Source organism: Protopterus annectens, chromosome 1.part0 (genome assembly GCF_019279795.1).
Source record: "Protopterus annectens isolate FY-2018-M chromosome 1.part0, PAN1.0, whole genome shotgun sequence".
NCBI lineage: Eukaryota > Metazoa > Chordata > Ceratodontiformes > Protopteridae > Protopterus > Protopterus annectens.
The window spans coordinates 299,230,057-299,253,184 of record NC_056725.1 but is presented as its reverse complement, the minus strand read 5'-3'; the positions used below and the strand labels follow the sequence as shown (position 1 = coordinate 299,253,184).

Genomic DNA, 23,128 nt, shown 5'->3' with positions numbered 1-23,128 from the left:
TGAGGGCATGTGTTGTGTAGTTGTGGGTGATGTTTACTGACTGCATACACTGCAGGGAACCTATGTTACTGCAAAATTTGTTCACATTCTCCATTTGTCTGGCCAGTGGTCCCCCTTCCCCTTATATGCGTCTCTTTATCCTTCTGTAGTGCAGTCACATAACAGCAGCAACTGTGGACAAAGCCTGTATTTGTATTTCTGGTGTGAGTGGGATAGAAGCCATAACATCACACACAGGGTTATGGACTTCACACATCTGAGTGTACCTGTTCATGGGATCATAGTTGATAATTAGGCTACTGGCTCTGGGGCCCTTACAAGCCTAGCCCAGAGTATATCCACAGAAAAGAAACCACAATCAGCAGATGTCGGTCCTCTCAATAAGGGACACAGGTGGCACCCCTGGGACAGATTTTTGGTTACCCATCCACTCATCAAGGGTGCACTTGAAGAAGGTCAGCGACGTATTTTGTTTGATGTGTATGGGGAGTGTTTTCTAGAGTCGGGTCAGCCTCTGGGAGACAAACCTGTCTCTCCATGAGGGTATGTTAATGTCACATATTAGATTTAAGACTTCTGATGGGGTACTACGCAAGGAGTTAGACATACAGATATGGAGTATCTCTACTAGAGCAGGGTCTGAGATTGCCTTGTAGGTGAGACACAGGTCACATCGGGGCAATATATATGATACAGAGTAGAGTGAAACTGATTTCAGCCTGTCCACATAGGACAGGTGTTGTAGGCCATGGACTCTGTTTGTGAGGTATTTTTGTGGGCTTTCCAGTTGGTGCAGGTGTTTGTAGAGGTACATACCAAAAGAGGCGTTGTACTCAATTATTGGCCTAATTGGCCTAATGAGGGAGGAGTACAGAGAGGCAATAACCTCTTGTTTCCAGATGCAATCCCTTTACTTATGAGATGACCCAAGTAAAAGCCTTTTATGACTACTGCCTCTACATGCTGGTCAAATGTGAGATTGTTGTCAACTTGTGTACCCAGGTCTCTCAGCACAGGTTGTGTACTTAGTGGTTTGCCGCTAATGTGATAATCAGCAGGGGCTGTGTTTTTGATGAATGGTATGCCAACACATTTTTTTGCATGACTTTGGCACCAGTCATTTGTTGCTGAGAGACCCTCTTGAACTATGTTAACATCATTTGGGGAGTCAATGACAGCACCCAAATTACAGTCATCCACAAATTTAATCAGCCACAGGCATTTTGTCTTTTCCTGGACCTCTAAGTAGATAGCAAAGACACCACTAGTGACAGGTCTGCTATCGAAGGTAGTGGCACCTATTTTGACCTTGTGGGTCCTATCAGTGAGCCAGATGGGCACCCATATGATGACACAGGGATTTACACCAAGTTCTGTTAGCTTTTCGAGGATGCCAGAGTAGGGAATTGTGTCAAAGGCTTTAGCCAAGTCAAAGTAAGATGTGTGTACCGACTTTCCATCATCCAGTGCCTTGGTGACAGTCTTAAAGATGTCAACCAGTTTCAACAGGCAAGATCTGCCACTGATGAATCTGAACTGGGTGGGGTCAACTGTTTGGAGATTGCCTATGTCCTTGTTTATGATGTGCATAATAAAATGCTCCATGGCCTTACAGATCAGATTTGTCAAGCTAATGGGGCGATAGTTCCTAGGGTCAGTTAGTGGCACCACCTTTGTGCAAAGGATGACAATGGCAGTTCCCCAGGACAGGGGGTGATGTTTGTGCTGAACCTATCTGTAGGTTAGCTACATCGACAGAATCAGTGGCACCATTAAGATGTAATGCAGAACAAACCGGGTGTTAGAGGTTTCTGACAAAACTGAAAAAGGCTTTGTGGTTAGCCTTTGTTTCAGAGGCTACTTTTAATTCATAATTGGCTTTGTTGGATTTCGCTAGTGATCTACTTTACTTGTTGAGGCTAAGGAGGGAGTTTTTGTAATTGGTGATTTGTGCCTTTTTAGCCTTGGACAACAGTGGCTTCCTTTTGTTGTAAAGCTTGTTGATGGAGGATCTCCATCACATAGGTTTGTGTTTCTGTGAGAAGCAGGTTTTAGTTTTGTTGGGTTGTCCGAGTCCATGCAGTTGTACAGGAACTTGTATACTGCACTGGCACACTGTTTAGCATATTTGTCTGCATCCTCCGAGGGGGGCGCTGGTGTGCAGCTACTGATACCCTCCCTTAGAAGGTTGTGTTCAGTTTTTGAGAAGTAGAAGTCAGAAGAACAGAACCTGTTTAGCAGGTTGTCCATCACTGAACCCCTACATCTGCTCTAGTTCTCGGACAGTTTGTGTTGCTATGTTATTATAGGGCTACATGTCGGCCATAGCTGTCAAACCATCACAGACTGACATCTGGACAGGCCCATACAACAGTCAGACACAGGCCCACACATGAACACAGGGTGTTAATATTGCCCTGCCAAACGTAGACAGTTTGGAGAATGGTTTGGTATTAGCTTACTTTTTCTTATGGGTATGACGTCTTCTTCTCCACTGTCTGCCATTGATGTTTTTACATCAACCTTTATTGTTTTACAAGTAGTTTGGCAGGAAAATGCAATGTTATGAAAAGCAAAACAGATATACAAGGCATACTTGTGGTCCTTCCAGGAGTATGGCTGGTGCCCAGGGACTTGTTATCAGTACTGACACAGTAAGGAGGCAGCCATTTATAACCTGGCACTACACTGACTTTCAAAGACCTGCTGTCCTACTAGGAATTGTGTAGGTTACTCCGAGCTGTGTACTTTCCAGATGTGTGGCCCCCCTGTCCCGGAAATGTCCAGCTTTTATGCAGTAACAGATATTGATGTCTGGACGGTGTATACTACTCCTACCATAGGTGTAGCGGACATGCAACACAGTTTGCACAGACAGTCTTGAAACATGGACCCTGTCAACCACAGTACTGTACTCAGACCACAAACAAAACCACAACAGCCAACAGTAAGTGCTGCCTACTTCCTGACAGTATCAACCATGCATATACATAGCTCATTTACCCCGGCATATTGTGGACTTGCTACAAGTTAGCAAGTTGATTGTGACAAACCTGGGAATGTGTGCTCTGCTGCTGTTACCCTACAAACATGAATGTTCCTGCATTGCTATGGGAAGACAGGTGTGTTGGGGGGAGGGAGCATACCTCTCAATTGTACACATTTCCACAGACTGTCCAGATGTTTGCTTTGCATTTTGGTTCCATTTAGCATATACTGTTGTGCTTGTCTTGGAGAATACTGGCATATCACTAGAAACTGAAGGCTAGACAGTTATGACCGACATTTGAGTTTCAGATTTCTTACCCTTCTGAGACTTAAGGCAACTGCAAGACCTGCTGTGATCTCACTGTGTAAGTTTGTAAGTGGAGTATTTCATCATGGTCCCTAAATGTGGGCCTTTGCCACACATTTCTTTCTGGCTCTGTACAGCTGACTTGCTGTGACAGGCTGAGGTGTGTATGTGACTCCAACATTGACATCCATGCATATGACCTATGACCCCACAGTCTGTTTGTCCCCCACATATACTGCAGTACGTTTTAACACCTAGGGGACTACTGCATATTCTGAGTAAGCCAGCATTTGACACACATTTCCTGTTTTCCCATATAGCTGTCAGTTGTCTGCTGCTATCCCTGTAGGCCACCCCATTCCCTTGCATACATGCAGCAATACCATAGATATGCTAGCACAACGTAATTCAGCATTAATTTGTGAAGAAGAGTGACTTACCTTGTGCCTGCATCAGTTGTGAGGACAGTGCTTGACGGCTGACTGTTGGATGCACAGAGTAAACAGCCTATACATGATAAGGTACACGTAGTGTGATGTGTGTGGCATCCTTTTTACTGTGCATGCGAGTTGGAGAGAGGTGTTGGTCCCTGGGTCCCTAGGGTATTGGTGTATGCACTATGCATTGCCTCTCTGCCAAAGACAGGGTGTACTGGGCATGCCTACGTCTAGCTACAGGAAAAGACTCAGGGGATTCCTCCTCCGTATTCCCCCGTGCCTGTGGGGACCTTGGCAATGGTGGGGGGCTGTGTCCCCCTTCCCTGTGCTGTTCCTGCCACAGCTGTTTCCACAGGATCATACTGTGTAGCATGGCAGATACTATGAACATGTGTGCATATGTGGCTGGAGAGTACTGCAGGGCTCCACCAGACATGTGGCAACAAAACCATGACTTGAGCAGCCCAAACACATGCTCTATTACAATGTTTCTAGTTTGTGCGTGTGCCTAATTATGGTGTTCTTCAGAGTGTACGTGTGTGCGTTTCTGATGGGTGTCATCATCCATCGTTCCAGTGCATAGCCAGCATCCCCCACAAGATGGCTGTATGAGATGTCCCCCCTGGCAAATGCCTGGTACAGCTACGAGGCGTGCTAGATGTGGAAGTCAGGATAACTGCCAGGGCTGCCAGCACACATATTGATGATAATGCCCTAGGCATTGCACACAACCTGGCAGTAGATGGAGTGATAGCCCTTGCGGTTGACATAGACTCTACCCTCTTCACTGAGTGGTGCTTTGATGTGGACATGGGTGCAGTCTATGGCACCCAATACCTCCGGGTAGTTTGCTACACAGTGGAAAAGATGCACATTGCTGGTCCTCTCCTCAGGGGGCTGGAGAAATAAATGTGCTCACTGGCATGTCTTACCATGACATCCAGGAACTGATGCAGTGCCTGTGAAACCCCCATGATGTCCCCAGTAGGTCTTTGGAAAGTACCTGTACCTAGTATTCTTAAGGCTACACATACCTTTGTTTCAACTAGGATGGGTTCCCGTCTGTTAGGATTGAGTCTGAGGTGAGGGTGGCAGAGCTCAGTGAGTTGCTGACGTACATCCCTGTCCACTCTGTAGTGCTCTACTATTTCCAGCTCATGTAGCCCCTGAAAGGTTACCCCGGGTCTGAATACTCTTCTCCTTAGTCTGGGCTGGTTGTCAGCATCATCGTCATCACAGCACTCATTCTGTAGCACGTAGAGAAGTAGCAAAGCAGCAGCAGCCCCTATCATTTTCCCCAAGTGTGCACTCCAACAGTGCTAAGTATGTGGGAAAATCAGATTGCAGGGTGTTTGCATACTTTATACTGGTGTGCTGTAGATGCTGCCTGCATGATTGGCTGAGTATGATATATTCCACCTACCAGCTATTATTATTGAGGGCTTTGAATGGGTCACTGTAAGTGGCAGAGGGCTTATTAGTCATTTCTAGTTGGTTGCCTTTAGTCTGTTATTTCCTTTTAAATGTGTTCCCATTTCCTCCAGTTTTAGGCCTTTAAAACTGTTGCAGCTAATGTGAACATTGCTGAGTAGACAGGGCCCTCCCCTGGATAGGAACACCCTCAGCATTTCTGATACCAGCTAAGCAGCTTCAGACACACCCCCTTGCTTAGCTAGCTTCAGAAGTGCTGAGCAGTGCTTAGTGGTGCATAAATCCACTTAGCTGGGCTGAATGCTGCTTATAATTAAACTTCTTAGCAATGCTCAAACTGACTAAGCACTGCTGAGCATTGCTCAGTTTTCATGTAAAAAATGAATGAATTGGACATAATTATTCATTACTGACATATTATTAAGTGTATATATTTTACTTCACATGACAGCCCTATGTGCTTTGATTACATTACTTTGGGGTGTGACTGTACTGTATGGGACACTTGTGTTTACATGGGTGAGTTCACATCATATATCCACTAACACTGGAAATTTGGACCAGCTACACTACCGTGGGTTAACAAATATCAATTACTACATTCATTAAATAAAAAAAAAATAAAAAATTAACAATGCTTTCCCATGTAAAAGCTGAATGGCCTGAATTGGTATTTGAACTGTGCACCTACTGCACACAAAGCCGAAACTCGAATCACTAAGCTAACTCGCCAGTAAAGATTTCAGCTATACAAGTCTATATAGCTTTTTCATGACGTTTGAGCACTGTTGAGCAAAGTGCCGTGGCACGCAAACCCACTCAGCTACACTTAAACTTCAAATACAGTGGGGAAAAAAATACAACCATTTTATACATATATATATATATATATATATATATATATATACATATACACCAATACAGATATATATATATATATATATATATACACACACACACACACACACACACACACACACACACACACACACAAAACTATATCAAATATTAGCATGTCAGTTGCAGGCCACATACACTTCATGAAACTCCATGGTAATGCAAAATACAGAAAGCATGACATACCTCCTTTTCATGTCAGCTACTTCTTCTGCCTACACCACCACATTAGAGACCCTACACGGTTAAGTACCCGCAAACACAGTGTCCCATTTTGCTATTCAATAAACTTGGCTCATTTACATATACCTACTTGCTTATACCCTAGTTACACCACTGCACCAGAGCCTTTCTCCTTAGCAACCTCTGTTACCTGTCATTGTTATGAGTCTGCATGCTGGCCAGTATAACGTAAAAATTAAGTTTCACATTTATATTGGCTTTTTACTATTTTTTTTTTTTGTACGATCGCATGTTTGATTGACACTGCACTCTGCTTAAACAGCCGAAATCTGCAAAAAAAAAAAAAAAAAAAAAAAAAAACTTTTGCATGCCAATGCAGATAATACATGCTTTACTTTTAGTTGTCACGGCCTCATTTTTATTTTTGCAGTCCTGTACACAGTTAGTAATCGCATACATGGCTCCTACACAGATGCCTGTGTGCTTTCCGGATTGCAAATTTACCTCATTTGCATGTTTTTCACTAGCAAATGAGGTAATTTGCATTATTCCATTGCCTCCGTGCTGGAATAGTGCTGGGAGGCTCGTGCACTCCCCCAGCCTTGTTTCCTGGACCGCACAGGCTCCAGACTCCTTGTTCGAGCCGTGCTACTATGCTTACATGGAAATTATCTCCGTGTAAACTTTACTGAATTACCCCCATCGTGTTTTTATGCCCTGAATACAATATACATACTAAAATCTTCTCCATAACCTTGCACATCTTCTCAAACATGGAGAAGTTGCTTCTAAATGCTGCAATCTTCCTAGACTTAAAAAAAAAAAAAATGTTAACCATAATCTTCAGTTGGACAAGATAGGTGACTGTGGTTTGTCTGAAGAATGTCCACCTAGTTCAGGAATTATTTGTCAATTAGAAATTCACAATTACTGACACTCTCACAAGATCTACTCATTCTGGCATCGAAGAGGGATCAGTGCTTGGCCCGCTACTTCTCTGTCTTTGCAGTAATAGTATACCTTGTGGTTTACTGCACTTAGCATTGTCATATAAGATCTACTCATTCTGGCATTGAAGAGGGATCAGTGCTTGGCCCGCTACTTCTCTGTCTTTGCAGTAATAGTATACCTTGTGGTTTACTGCACTTAGCATTGTCATATAAGATAATGAAATGGTATTTACAGCTACCCATGTTTGTTCAAGAAATGGCCATTGCATTACAAATCATTTCTCTTCAGTCTGGAATTGGCCTCACTATAATAGATTACCTATATTAGTAAAACGCATAGACACTGTATATGGGACTGCAAAAAACTAACTAAAGCAATCACCCTTGTAGTTTCAGATCCAGGTGAGACTTTACCCTACTCGCAAAAGATCAAAAGTATCTAGGACTAATCCAGCACTGTGACATACAGGGATAAATCACTAACTATGGCAAAGGAGCCCTTGGTTGGAGAAGAAGCTTGGGAATCTGAGGTGCTGGCAAGGAATGCCCATCTTGGGGGGGGGGGGGGCTGGACACATAAAGCTTTGAGTCCAGGGAAACAAACATGAGTGCTGCTGGGAGGGTGTCTTGCTGAGATCAGATCCTGGCAAAAGTAAGGAATAGATCAGTGCTTAGCCACTGCAGTTCCTACACTCAGGATGTTGCTTGGACTATGCAGGGGTGGGACTACAAAAGAAAAATACCTCATAGCAGGAGTATGACACTTTCCCAGGAAAGCTCAATCTCTTCACTGGCCAGAACACTAATACAATGAAATAAAAACTAAACAGACCAACACCTAGCACCATACTTTAAATACAACAAAGTAAAACAAGGAAAAATTCATAATATACTGTGTTATTCCTTCAAAAAAAAAAATACTGCACATAGAAAGAGCACTTTCATCTGTGAGCAAACAGACTTCTTTATAATCTAACATAAAAAGCTAAAAAAAAAAAACTAACTGAACCAACACCTGGCACTGAACTTTAAAAACAACAAAGTAAAACAAGAAAAATCTGGGATACACAATGTCATTCCTTCAAACCAACAGTTTATTGCACACACAGTGAGCACTTCCTCAGCTTACATACTTCTTTAGGCTCAGTGTATCACAGATTTTTTCTTCTAATACAGAGAAAGTCTGACAGAATCAAAAGAGAACGGTAAACCCAGCAAATGAGGAAAGACACAGGAGTAGCTGCATGACAAAAAAAATTAGCAAAAAAATAAAATACCTAGGACCACTACTGGATAAGAATTTAACCTTTCAAGAATATGTCAATTTGACACCACCTAAAGTTTTACAACTTAAGGAATCATACACTCGTTCTCATCAGCTTACTAATGAAGCTAAACGAGCCATTACTATAAATGTTTTAGTCCCAAGCCATGAATATTCTTTACCCATTATTGTTCTTTCCTCAGGTCAAAACACTGCTTTACAACAAACTGAAAATAAAAATCTTAGATCCATTCAACCGTCCTCAGATTTCTGCCTCTCCATTCACATGGCTTCCCATCCCTTTCAAGTCCAATTTCTTACTTAATACATTCATGTTAAAACTTTTTAAAAAAGGACTGCCCAACCTCTTGCAAACAAACTAGATATACATGAAGCTAGTGACCGTCTTAGAAGAGTTAAACAGTCTCCGATTTTCACTTGCTATTTGTGAAAGACGTTTAAAAAAAAAAAAACTTGTTCCAGTTGCATGATGTTATGCTACTGATAAAGTCACATTATTCAAGAAAGAGCTGAAGTCAAAGTAAACTTTGTCACTTTGAGTCACACAAGTGCGAACTGAGCAAAATTATATTTCTTTGGGTTCAATGTGTATACAAAACATAGACTACATTTAACATGGCAATAATACACAAAATTCTATAGACACAGATGACAAACACAACAATAATAAATACTTGCATTATTGCACTGATTTAACAGATTGTCAGACTTACTCTAGGATTGCAAATATAATTGTTTTAGAGATTTTGGTGAGCCCTGAGCTTTTTCTAAGAAAAACAGATCTTCATCACCCTCAAAGCTATGTGAACTCCGTGGGGCAGTGATCAACTTTATCATCACTGGTCATAACATGACTATCTACTGCAGTTCCCTCTAAAATGAGTTACTGTGGTGTGAAAAAAACAAGGTATAGACGTAGTATAAAGCAACTAAGCCTATGCTAATGGTTTAGGGTGCTGAGTGGAGGATACTGGCTGATGATGGCTAAGTCAACAATGTCGGTTTCTTTTTTATGACAAGATGGAAATAGTTTTACATATATCAAAACTATTCAGCAGGAGCAGTACATTCTTGGTATAACAAAGCATGCTGGCAAACAGATGTGTCCCACAGATTGCCTCTTATTTGGGACAGACTTCCTATTCACATTAAGCAGAGCCCTTCCCTGGCCCTATTCAAATGCAGTTTGGATGAATGGATCAGGAATCGCAAATTCACACATGGGGTACTGCCTATGCCCCTTAAGGGCAAGAGCAATATGTAAGATACTCACTGCACATGCCTAAATCCATGCCATTCTCTTGCACCTAGGGGTCACATATTGGGTAAAATAGAGTTATTTGGCTAGACTTATAAGGGCCCTTACACATTAACCTAATAATCTTCTAGGAACCTATAAATCTTGGTATATATGTGTACATATATATATATATATATATATATATATATATATATATATATATATGAAGAAGCCATGTAAGACCCCTTTGCCACTGCTCTGCAAAGAGGCCCATGGCAGCATTATTCCAATGTTGCCTATAATAAAAGGAATTTTGTAACAATGGTTTTAAGGCAATCACTCTGGTCATTATACTACATAATACTTTACTAATGTTAACATGGCCATCCCAAAGAGTTTTTTTTTTCCTAAAGTTTCCAATAAAAGTGAACTAACAAAGGCTGGATTTCAAGAATGTAACCAACACACAACCGGACTATTAGCCCACAATTGCAATAAGTACTGCCAAACAAAAGTTGACTAGCCTCAAAACATACGAATACTGTTTAACTGGGCACACACGTTAACTTCACTTTCCTCTACTTAACCGGTATTACTTCAGAAACAGGTCGATGCAGTGCTATAGAAACTAAGTGACAGGAGTTCTTGTACAGGGTGACATGACTTAAAGCAAAACTGTTGAGTGCACCAGCCTAAGTTGCTACGATGCTCAAAACTGTTTTATTATTTTCGTTCACTGTTACTATAAACAGTCTATCTACGATTAAAGAAAATAAATAAAAGAAACGTGCACCAACGCATAAAAAAAAAGAAGCTCACATTTTTGTCTTTGCTGGTTTCACAGTAGTGACACGTTTGCAATAAAGCTGTTACCCTTCTAACAATTCAAGGCTCCCTCCTCAATCCGCTCGTCCTGTTCTGCAAGTCGAAACCATAAACACCTCTGACAAAAATGGCACATGTGAGCCTCCGTAAAGGCTTACTACGACGTCATTTCTACGTGCGTCTTTTGATGCCCCCAGTACGTAACATGATTTGCATTGTGCCCTTAAAGGGTATTTTGAGCTACCGTGTTTATCTTGCACCTATAATACCATATGCTTCTTGTTTTATATAAACGTATGCCACTGATAAAAGCCAATATATTGCACTACCGGGACTTTTAGTCTACAAACATAAGCACTGTACTAAATATAACTCTCGACCGTCCAGATTTTTGCCTCATATTTTTAATTTGTTCCTCATAAAAGTTGTGGTTATCTGGCACATCAGTGAGAATTTAATTCACTAAATGACAGACATGTGAGTTTCACACTTCAAATCCTTAATAAAATATGTGGTAACACAAAAACCTTTATTCTAGTAGCATTCTAAATGTATAACAACAATATTTGAAAGTTGTCCCTATTTTGAGGACTTTGCTTTGAATTTTTTTTCGGCATTGCTCAGACTTTCTGCGCCTAGAGGTTAAGAAGCATGGTACTAAATATTATGAGTATCGCGATTAGCACTGATGGGAACGTCCCTCCCATGTGGGGCGGAATTTCCATTACAGATGCTTTTTTTCTAATACTGTTTGACATCGTGTTTCTGATTCAAGCCAACCAAAGCAGCGCCCACTTTAATTACGTCACTTACATAGTGTCATTTTTATTTTAATATCCTGCATGGCAGTTCCAAACATTGCCACCCACAGCTTCATTCTTATTTACATATTATATAAACCTACAGTTCCAGTCTTGTTTTAGTTCTTGGTGAACTACCCTTTAGTTTTGTGTGCCTATCAGATTTGGCTCGGGTTTACAATTTCGAGTTTACTATTAATTCGTTTCCACTTTCTGCGTCGTTGTTCTCATCCAGTAGACTTAGGGTTACCACCTGTCCCACTTTGCGAGGGACAGTCCCTCTTTGGGCAGTTGTGTCCTGACCAAAAATATTAAAAATGGCAAATGTCCTGAGATTGTAGGACATAATTATGTCCCATATTTTATGTAATAGTTGCATAAAATAGTTATGTCTGTATCTAAAATACCTAAATGTTACAAGAAACAGAATAAGCAACTAAACTGCTACAAGAATAAGCTTTTATTTAGGCAAAAATGTAAAGTTCTATCCTTTGTACTGACCGTGAGTATGTGTCGGCCTGTCAAATCTGATGTGTGTCCTGAAAATGTCCCACTATAGCCATTTGAAAAGGTGGCAACCCTAAGTAGACTAGGTAAATTTTAAAGTTGCGATCACTGGGTTCTTGAGCTGCCTTTTGCTATAATGCAAAACGGAGAAACACGACTAAAGCAAACACTGATAGCTTTCATCTTACCCCGCAATGCAGACTTTGTGATCACTGCTGCTTCTAACAAATTGTTTCTCCTTGGTGGTGCATAACATAAGCTGGCTTATGTTCAGTTGTTTATTTATTCATTCATTTCAAAACATTATTTTTGACTGTGGACAGAGCAGATTTGTAGTTAAAAATTGTTAAAAACTGAATGTATGCCATGTCCAAGAAAACAAGGGCCCGAAATAGGTACATGGTTTAAATATTACTCTTAATAAACTTAGAAAGTTGCTACAGTAACATGGTTTGTTTTAACATACGTTATCTGAAGGATTTGAAGTCTGAAATTCAAACGTATGCCATTGTTTGACTTAATTAGTCCTCAAATATTCCCAGTAATTTGCCAGAAAACCACACATTTTATGTGGAACAGACCAAAATAAGAGCCAAAAATCTTGACTTTCTACGAAAATCGGACTGTTGAGAGGTGTAAGTCGTCTACTGCCCAGAACATTTGCAACTCCATTTCCGTTTAACGTTCTGTTACTTAGCAACGCTTGACGGTGAAACCACTGCAGCAAGGAGATACGAGTGTATTCCTTTTTATATGTAAAACATTTTTCTGGATTATTTTTTATTATTTACTGCATTTTACCATAGCTCTGAACTCCTTTGCTTAAGGATTGCGGACAAAGTCAAAAATAAGGGGTACAAAGGTCAACCAGCAGAGTGATACTTTGTGGCGTCTTTCAGCTTTTCCCGGTTAGGGGTCGCCACAGCGGAACTCCGGTCCGCTAATGATTGGCAGTTTATTTTTACGTGCTGAGTTGCCGGCCCTAACGCACAACCTTCAACGAAGGTACGCCCATTCACGCAAGGGTGATACTTTAAATATTCTAATTCACCTAAAAAGATAATGGGGTAACGGGTTTTGCATGAACGCTGCATTTTGTGAACATTATAAAGTATGAAACTTTAATGTTTGGCAATTGGCATTATTATATCGATTTGCTGCAGGATTTCGTTATTAACCATATAATCGTGTTAGGAAAGGGGACAAATATGAGATAAAATGAATGACGTTCTTCCAAAATCAGTATGAAAAAGGACACTTCAGTAACCTTTTAAAGGGTTGTACAATCTAAAAGTTACAGAAAATCATAATTAAAGAAAATATCTGAACAAATACGAGTGTTTTTGTCTTAAATTTTATTACAGACTTGTTTGAAAAATTTCCCCATGTCTTTCGGTCGTGTGGCCGCCGAAAGACATGCGTGAATGGGCGTGCCTTCGCTGAAGGTTGGGCCGTCGGGCTGGCAACTCGACACCATAAAAATCGACTGCCAAGCATTGGCGGACCAGAGTTCCGCTGTGGCGACCTCTAACCGGGAAATGTAGTAGTAAGGTTTGAAAACGCGCGCGCTCACACACACACAAAATACAAAAATGTAACCACAAACTTATAAACTATATAAATAATGTACAGATAATCGTAGATGTTTCACAGGCATGCTGGAGCATAAAAATTGTAGCAAATAGTAAAGAAGCAGTAATATAATATTTGAAGTACGTGGCAAAGTAAAACCACCATTTAGAACGGTTAGTTTATCAACTTGTTTTTGTTTAATTTGTAAGTTCTAGGATTTTCCTAGAGATCGATAGCCATGAATTTTTGCCATTTAGAGCTGTTAGAAATCTGAAACGTTTACACTATTATAATATCATCTCAGTGAATGTATTCCAGTTTAAAGATTTAAGGTCTACCCAGTTGTTAATAACGTATAGTTTTAAAAACATAAAGATAGTTATTAGAAATATCATTCTGACAAGATTTTATTATATAGACATAAAAACTTATTTTCCTGTACATTTTGAGTCTTTTAAACAAACATAGGCGACTATTTGAAAGAAAAATCATGTTTTTATGTTTTTTTCTTTGATTTGTTCCTGTCAAAAGTTTTATTGACTATTGTAACAAAATGATCCACTCAAAAGTGAACTTTCAAGACAACTCGATGAAAAAGGAACTACAATATATAATGGGCAGTATCCAGAAGTCTTCTATGAAATTTGATAAACTTGAGATCAAAATGGACAATATAAAAGAAGATTCCAAGAAACAAACAGAAATGTTAAAAGAGATCATAAAATAACAATATGTTCAGATCTCAGCAATAGAAGTCACATTAAATGACCTGGATAGCAAATGGCAGAAGGTGAGATTCACACAGAATTCATGTTAAAACAAAATACTTTGCTTATGGAAAAACTAAAGAACATAGAAAGCAGATCTAGAAGAAATAATATTAGGATATATGGAATACCAGAAAAGGAAGAAGGATCAATCTGTTGCAGTTTTTAACTAAATGGATGCCTAAAATTCTAAGTTTACCAGAAACTCTCTCTTTTGTTATTGAGAAAACCCATAGATCTCTTTCAACTTTATCTTTGAAGAAAAATCCTTTGGTTCCCCAGATCTATTATTGTGAAATTTCTCTCCAATTAAGACAAGGACCTGGTATTAAAGATCGCTTGGGCTAATTCTCCAATAAAAATAACAACAGCATCAGGTTTGACAGTGACTATACTGCATCTGTTATGACCAAAAGAAAGCATGTATTCCATTCATAATATACTTAAAAAGCTAACATTTAAAGCTGAACTAATTTTTCCAGCCAGAATTAGGATTTTTTTTAGCAGAAGGTCAGGAAAACTTTTAATTCTATAGAAGATGCAATGGACTTTTCCCAGAAAAGAAACTTTGTGATCAATCAAAAAACATGGATTGGATTCTTGTCAGCTTAAAGACACAAGCAACAAGAAATGGCTGGTCTTTGAAGGACAAAAATAGTAATAAATAAATAAATTAATTAATTAAATAAAAGTAATGTTGTCCTCATTTTCTACTTTGCCTAAATAGATTTCTCATAGGTATTCAATTTTGTCATCTCTTACAGTTCATCATCAAATACATGGTAAATCCAACAAAAAATGTTTTACTTTATCAGAATACCTTTTCTATAGTATCTGAAATAGTGTATATATCTTATTATTGCTATAAGTGCCCTTAATATTTTTTTAATTCTCTCTAACATTATTTTCAAACATAGAGAGTAATGTGTATGTGGTGGTGGGGGGTTGACAGTATCCAAGATAGTGTGTATATATATTACTATTGCTGTTACTTATAAGTCCCTTTATTATTTTATTAAAATCCTCTCAAACAATATTTTCTAACATAGAGAGTAATGTGTATGTGTGTGGGGGTGTATATTAACATGTTTAACTAATCCACATATACTTTCTATACATACTTTCAATTAATCTGTTTTTTTTTATTTTTGATTATTCTATCTGGTGAATGTGGTTCTATGTGATAAGCTTTATCTATTTGCAGTGGGTGTTGTGTTCAGTGGCTTTGGGTGCATGAAAATCACTTCTATACATTACTTCACCTTCTTTTAATATGCTTAACTTCTGTGGTGTTTGTTCATTACTTGGGCTGTTATTCAAGAATTACAGATGCTATTGACTGTTTTTTAAAGTAATTGCTTCTTTTCAGTTCCTTTTACCAGTTAATGTTAGTTAATTACTTTAGAATTTTTTTTTCACATATCTCGAGCTGTTTTTCAACATAGGTTCATAAGTTCATAGGTTGGTACTAGGCTATCGGCCCAAAGGCCTATGCAAGCCTAGCCATAACAATTCCCTGGAAATGTTTTCCCACAATATTTCCTTCTCTGTGCCCCTGTCTATCAGGGTGACTGACATGATCCCTGGGGTGAATTTCCTATCCCCCATCCAATCATCAAGGTTCCTTTTGAAGAGGGCCAATGAGGTGCTCTGCTTGACATGTATGGGCAGTCTATTCCAGAGTATGGGGAGTCTCTGGGTTAGGAACCTATCCCTCCAGCATGTTTTGTTCATTGTGATGATAAGGTTTAGATCCCTGGAGCGTGTAGTTTTGAGGGATTGGGATTTCTTTAAGTGGAGCATGTCCAACAGCTCAGGGTTTGACATGGCCTTGTATGTTAAGCAGAGATCGCCTCTGAGTAGACAATATGCCACAGAGTATAGCTGGAGTTTTTTTAGACGGTCAGCATATAGCATCTGCTTTAGGCCTGTGATTCTTTTAGTGAGGTATTTCTGTGGCCTTTCCAGCTGTTGCAGATGTCTTGTGAGGTACATACCAAATGGGGCATTATACTCTATAATGGGTCTAATGAGGGATGAGTACAGTGGGACAATGACCTCCTTTTTTTCTGGATGAAAGGCCCTTAGTGAAGAGGTGTGCCACATAGGATTTCCTGACTGTTGTGGCAACAGTCTAGATTCAATATTCATGCTGCCTGTGCTGCAGGAAATGCATTTTGAACTTTAACTCTCATTTACAGGAAGTGAACTTTTAGAATGATAAAACAAGCAACAGAAACACAAAAACAGAACATTTAAAATTAATCTAGTCAATTTTAAAACATATCCATGTAGTTTTTATTTATTTTATTTTTATTATTTATTTATTTTATTTTATTTAACATTTGTTGACCGGGATAATCCAACTGGATATATGTCCATTTTCAGTGGAGGCGCGGGAAGAAAATCTCCAATAGACAAAATTACAAAGATTACACAACAAACGGGTTGGGAGGGTGGCCTAATGGTTAAGGTGTTTGCCTTACAAACACAAGGTGCAGGGTTTGAGTCTCACAAGGGATAACTGGCTAAGCTTAAAATGGCTCGCAAGGGCAGCTAGCTTAGTACTAATCTATGAATCTATGAATCTATGAATTAGATACATAGTAAAATATAAGTCAAGGAGTTATGTATATTTACAATGGTTTAGTAATGCCCCCAATAGGGACTCACAAGTTACATGGTCTGATACATTAAAAACAAAAAGCATCAGATTGGAACAAAACATTGTTGAGTATTAAACATTTAAGATACTATTTAGGTAGGATTATCATTTTGTAGCTTAATCAGGGTTGGTACAGGGACAAAGCCAGTTTATTTTGAAATACTGTTTCATGCTTTTTTTGAAGATACTTAGGGAGGATTGAAGGGTTTTATAGTTTGGGAGCGAATTCCAGGTTTTGCCAACAAAGTTGGCAAACAGGGAATCACCAGCTGAGTTATTAGCTTTGTAGGTTTGGACCAGTAGTTTGTTGTATGACCGTAGTGACCTCAAGTTGTTATATGGTTTTATAATATTTATAACTGAGGGGGTATCTTTAAGTTGGTATAGAATTTTGTGTGTTATTAAGAGTTGATTGAATTGAATTAACCTGGGCAGTTCTAGCCACTCTAGTTGTTTAAGGTTCTGGCAGTGATGGGTTCTGTATGTTGAGCCAGTGACGAATCTGGCAATATGGTTGTAGCTGTGGGAGAGCTTACTCAGTTCAGATTTATTAAGGTTGGAGAGTACAGGAGAGGCATATATAAGAGAAGAGAGTAGGTGTGACTGGGTGATTGCAGTTCTAGCCAATGGGATTAAAAATTACTTGTTTCTGTACAGAGATCCAAGCTTCTTATTGATGGTCTGTATGGTTTAGTTGATCTGTAGGTCAAATTTAAGATTATTATCTATAATAACCACTAGAAGCTTAGTATGATTATCTGGGGAGATAGAGGTACCATTGTTGGGTGTAACAGAGAAAGAAAATGGGGTGGATCTACTAGTGAGGGCGAAGAGTAGAAGTTTAGTTTTATTGGGGTTCAGCAGTAGACATTGGTTGGAGAGCCAGTTTTCATTAGTATTGAATGTGTTTTGGGGTAAGATTTGCAGGTCAGATAGGGAGGAGGCTGAGCAGATCAGAGTGGAATCGTCTGCATATTGAATGCAGTTAGCTTTGGGGATAGCAGTGTGAAGGTTATTGATGAAAACAGAAAAGAGTAGTGGTCTTAAAATGGAGCCTTGAGGGACACCAAGTGTGAGAGGCAGCTGGCTGAACAGTTTGCCTTGCCATAATACAGCCTGTTGTCTGCCAGTCAGATAGGACTGGAACCACTGGATTGCGTGATTATTCAGGGAGATTGATTTTAGAGAAAGAATGAGAAGTTCATGGTTGACCATATCGAAGGCTTTTGATATGTCAAGAAAGAGGATTGAGGATAGCCTATTATCATTCCTGTTGTGGTTGATGGAATTAGTAAATGAAAGGAGGACAGAGGTGGTACTGTGATGTGGCCTAAAGCCATGCTGAGAGTTAGACAGTAGGTTGTTCTGTATAAGATATTGCATTAGTTGCTTGTGTATGCACTTATTTTGGCTAGTGGGGAAAGAATAGCAATGGGTCTATAGTTGAATAATTCTGTGGAAGTTCCACCTTTATGGAGTGGGGTATTTTCCAGAGGGAGGGTATAGCACCTTCGGATAAGGTTCTATTGATCAGGGTAGATATGGGGTATACAATGGCATCTGCAGCTATTTGTAGGTACTGTGCAGGGAGGAGGTCAGCAGAAATTGTAGGTTTTAATTTTTTTTATTAGGGTTTTGATGAAACTGGTAGAGATGGGTTGGAAGCTAAATAAGGGATGATTAGTGGGTAGATTAGAGGTAGGGTTGGAGTCTGTGGAGGTTAGTTGATTTGCTAGAGATTGGATTGTTTCAATGAAAAAGTTATTATAAAATAATATAATAACATATTTATGCTAATTATCTTTAAAAAGTGGAATAATAAAAAGAAGAAAATGAAAGAAGAATGCAGTGGGAGGAAGAAAAAGAATGCATCTGCAGACTTAAAGACACCTGGTGCTAATCTCTGTTTAGTGACATCTTGTAGTCATCCTAATTATAGCTCATTGAAACTTTTAGCCTTTATGTAAGTACAGTGTAAATATAATATACTCACGCAGCAGATGATCACAGTATAGAGGACTATGTTATTTATAGTGCTGAAAATACTCATTTAAAACAATATTACTGGTTTAATGTGTCATGAAAGAAGCTGAACAAACTAATATAACTTTAATAATAATGAATTAGACAGTTACCACTACACAGAATACTTCTGATAAACAAATAAGTACCTATCACAGTACTGGAATTTTCTCTACAGTTTCTCTGGTTCTGTAACATGCTACCTATTATATTGTACACACAAATATTTACACACTGTCAGACTGGATTTTTGATTATACAGTCTAAATATTTCAGGACATGACATTGTGAGTCTGATATTTTAAAAGGTTACTTTCTTAACTGATCCATTATTGTCACTGACCTAATATATTGTTTCATATCCACATTTTATTTATGCAAGTACAAACCATTGACTCCTTTCTAGCTATGTCTTATACTTCTGACATTTTCTAACTTTTGCATTGTTCAAGGGCTATATGGTATTTTGTACCTGAGGTCCCTCAGAATACAGATTTTTCAAAAGAATATATAGTTTTGTTAAATAAGATCTAATAAGTAAAATAACTGATTTGCTTCTTGCAACAGGCAGTGGCACATCTAAATGTTTAATCTCATAAAAATATACATAGACCACGGGTGGTCCACAGATAATGAATAGGCCCCAGGGTCGATAGCCTAGTACCTACCTATGAACCTATAAAATAATTTTCTTGGGTGGCAAAAGCCAGGGTAACTTTTTGGCTGGGCTTGTATAGGCCCCAGGGCCGATAGCCTAGTACCTACCTATGAACCTATAAATATAATACAAAGAGGAAATTAAGCATCAGGACTGTTGGTGGAATACAGAATACTTACAAATGCATAGCATGAATGAAGCTGATATTGGGTCTATATTAAAAGCACAAATGTTCACAAACATGAATACAAGAACATCAACACATAAATGTCGAAGTACTACAAGAGCAAAAGACGTAAAGAGCGAAAATCAGAACGCCAAACGTATTTCGGAAAACTACAGCGCCATATAGGTAAGGAAAACCTAAGTAAACAAACTTCAATAAACACACTTTTGCAGGGGAGGCAAGCCCCCCTGCACCCTCCATGTGGGGGGCTGTGCCCCCATATACCCCCTACTTAAATATGCCAACTCTGAGATTGCACTACAGCAGGGAAAAGGATATATTTCCTCTTCCCCATGATCACCCTGCTGGCCAAGGAAATACGTTCGGCATTCTGATTTTCACTGTTAACATATTTTGCTCTTGTAGTACTTCGATGTTTATGTGTCAGTGTACTTGTATTCACATTTGTGAACATTCGTGCTTTTAATATAGACCCACTGATACCATAGTAAACAGAAAATGACATGTGCCACACGTAACATCTGGCAGTGTATTAAAATATTGTTATAGAGAGCTATTAATCATCTGAAAGTTGGTAAGATACAGACTGAGCATCTGTACTTAAGTAAATTAAACTATGTTGTAATTCTATACACAGAAGGACATCCACAGGCAAAAACACACTCAAACTGAAATACATATTTACACAGACCACACTTGTCTATTCATAATTAAGGGGTCTACAGATGTATTTACACAAGGTATAACCAACTGCCTACAAAAACTAAATACCCCCCTAATCTTTTGGTATTACTTTAGTATACAGTTGTCCCAGTGCTTTCCTTGAAATGCAATTGTGAACTCTAACAACTGATGTTATGCCCAAAAGAGCTGTGCAATGCAACAAGAAAGTAAGATTAAACACAGGTAATACATGATTACTAAACTGCAAATGAAAACAAGCATGCAGGAATCTAGCATATCTTATATGGGATAACTTATGGTTCACACCTCTGCACACCGATTACTATAAAATAGTTTTTTTTTATACAAAGTGATTTTTACAGACATTTGACTGGAAACTAACAGTGATTATAAACTTGATGTGAGAGAAATACTATGTATTTGACTTTTCTATAGATATTAATTTGCATATAACAGCATTTACATACATTACTGCACTTATACTTTAATATAAGCCATTGTCTTCTGTGTTATATGAAACAGTATAGAGGAGAAGATGCTTAAAACACCTCAGTTTGCTCAACATCTGTTGCCTTAATTACTTAGCGTTAGTTCGCTAATTGTTTGAAAATAATATTAATAAGCAGATTTAACTCTTTGAAATGTTCTGCATTTGTTAATGAAATATGTAACTTTATTTTATACTAGACTGACTTTTAAATAATTTCAAGCATTTTTCATCTCGCACTGGTATGTTTAGTACAAATACTTGATCCACACATTTCAGAATATGGCAATGAAAAGTACTACAAGCAAATTTGTAAGTACATGATACTTAAAAATATAATCATAAAATAATGCTTCCTGTACAGTAGTTAGATGTTAAATATATATTCCAAGTACTAGAGGTATTGATAGTAACATACACACTTACATTCATAATTTAAACAAACATTCACTTAAAAACACTCACTCATTTGTATATTTACTCTCATGCATGGATACAATGCATACAGTAGAACATATTCACTCTAACTGTTAATACACATATCAAGCATGTACTCCTAATTAACAAACACATGCACACAGTTTTATATATATATATATATATATATATATATATATATATATATATATATATATATAGGTTGCCTTCAGTTTACTGAACGTTCACTTCCCTGACACGCAGTTTACCAATACTTCAGATCTCCATCTGAAAAGCCGACGTTTCCCGCGCGGTAAGTAACTGTTTGGCCATCTACTTAAACTTTGCCCCTTACCCCCACAGTAGTGCATTCTTGGAGTCAGTATATTTAGTAAGGAGGGTGTGGGGTGAAGCCTCCCACATAGGGGGGTTTGGGGCATAGCCCCCCACATCGGTGGGTTTGTTTTCTTCGGCTAGTTCCTTCAGTCATGATGGCCAAGTGTTTACTTACCACATGGGAAACATCAGCTTTCCAGATGTCGGTGATCTGAAGTGTCATTAAACTGCATGTCGGGGGAGTGGACATTTGGTAAACTGAAAGTAACCCATATATATATATATATATATATATATATATATATATATATATATATGCACATCCATGTAAATATATTATGCATATATAAGCACATGCAATATACACAAATATGTAATTTTAAATTGTAGCACCCTTTAATTATACTTCCATATTCTGAATATTACTTTCACCTTTTCACTCATGTTATTATATGAGTTTTAAAATTTTTATGATACGTGATCTTGATATGTATTGATATTATGATGTCTATAGGTTAATGTGTTATAGATGTTGTCAGTTTTATTTATTTCCTCCATATAAATGCTTAAATACTAGGGTATTTATAGTATTTTCTATAGTATGATTAATTAGTAGAAATGACTATAAAATGTCTTTGTCAAATAGAGAAATTTGAAATGCATTATTTCTGGGATATTTTTTATATTTTCAGAAATACATAATATTTTTTATTATTACCATTTAAAACTATATATTGTTATTATCTTACATGTCAGTATTTCTCAAATTGATACTTTATATTGTTTTCCCTTTTAACATCACTTGAGTGTGTTGTAAATAGTTATAATTAATAATATTGTTTTAAATTAAGAAGCAGTAGCAACTATTTAGCTTGGTGGCATTGGGATGGGTTGGGTGGTGTGTGATTTGTATGATTATGTCATCAAATCATGCAATTTTCATTCCATGATGGGAGGTTTTGAATGTATATAAGTTTGAAAATTTGCTTTGTGTGTGTGTGTGTGTGTGTGTGTGTGTGTGTGTGTGTGTGTGTGTGTGTGTGTGTGTGTGTGTGTGTGTGTGTACGTGTGTGCATGTGTGTGTGTGTGTATCCATAACAACAATTATTAATACTTGGTTATTATATTTTAAGTGAAATGTGTCCTTATGAATGTCGATATATAATTGTCTCTCATTAAACATCAATGGACTTAATAATCCATTGAATAGAAATAGCCTAAACAAATATTTAAAACTGCATAGAGCTCACATAGTTTTCATACAATAAATGCATTTGTTATCTGAAGATGTAGATAGATTTATGTTAAAAGATTATTCAACTCTTGTGAGTTCTAATTTTAAATTGAAAAGGAGAGGCACTCTTATTCTTTGGAGAAATTAATTACCTATGCCTAAAATATTAAATACCCATTCAGATAATAATAGCATGTTGGATTTAGCAGTAGTAGAAACTGACAAAAATCTTACTTTTGTGATTTCTTA

At 38.1% G+C, this 23,128-nt stretch overlaps 1 protein-coding gene across 1 annotated transcript in view; it reads right to left on the bottom strand.

Annotated features, from left to right (window-relative positions):
- SRBD1 (S1 RNA binding domain 1) overlaps window positions 1-10,684 on the bottom strand; it is a 2,028,107-nt gene extending 2,017,423 nt beyond the window's left edge. The window contains exon 1 of the mRNA XM_044059932.1: window positions 10,538-10,684. The gene's annotated coding sequence lies outside the window, so the exon portion shown is untranslated. The remainder of the gene's footprint in view (window positions 1-10,537) is intronic.
- Window positions 10,685-23,128: the final 12,444 nt, after the last annotated feature.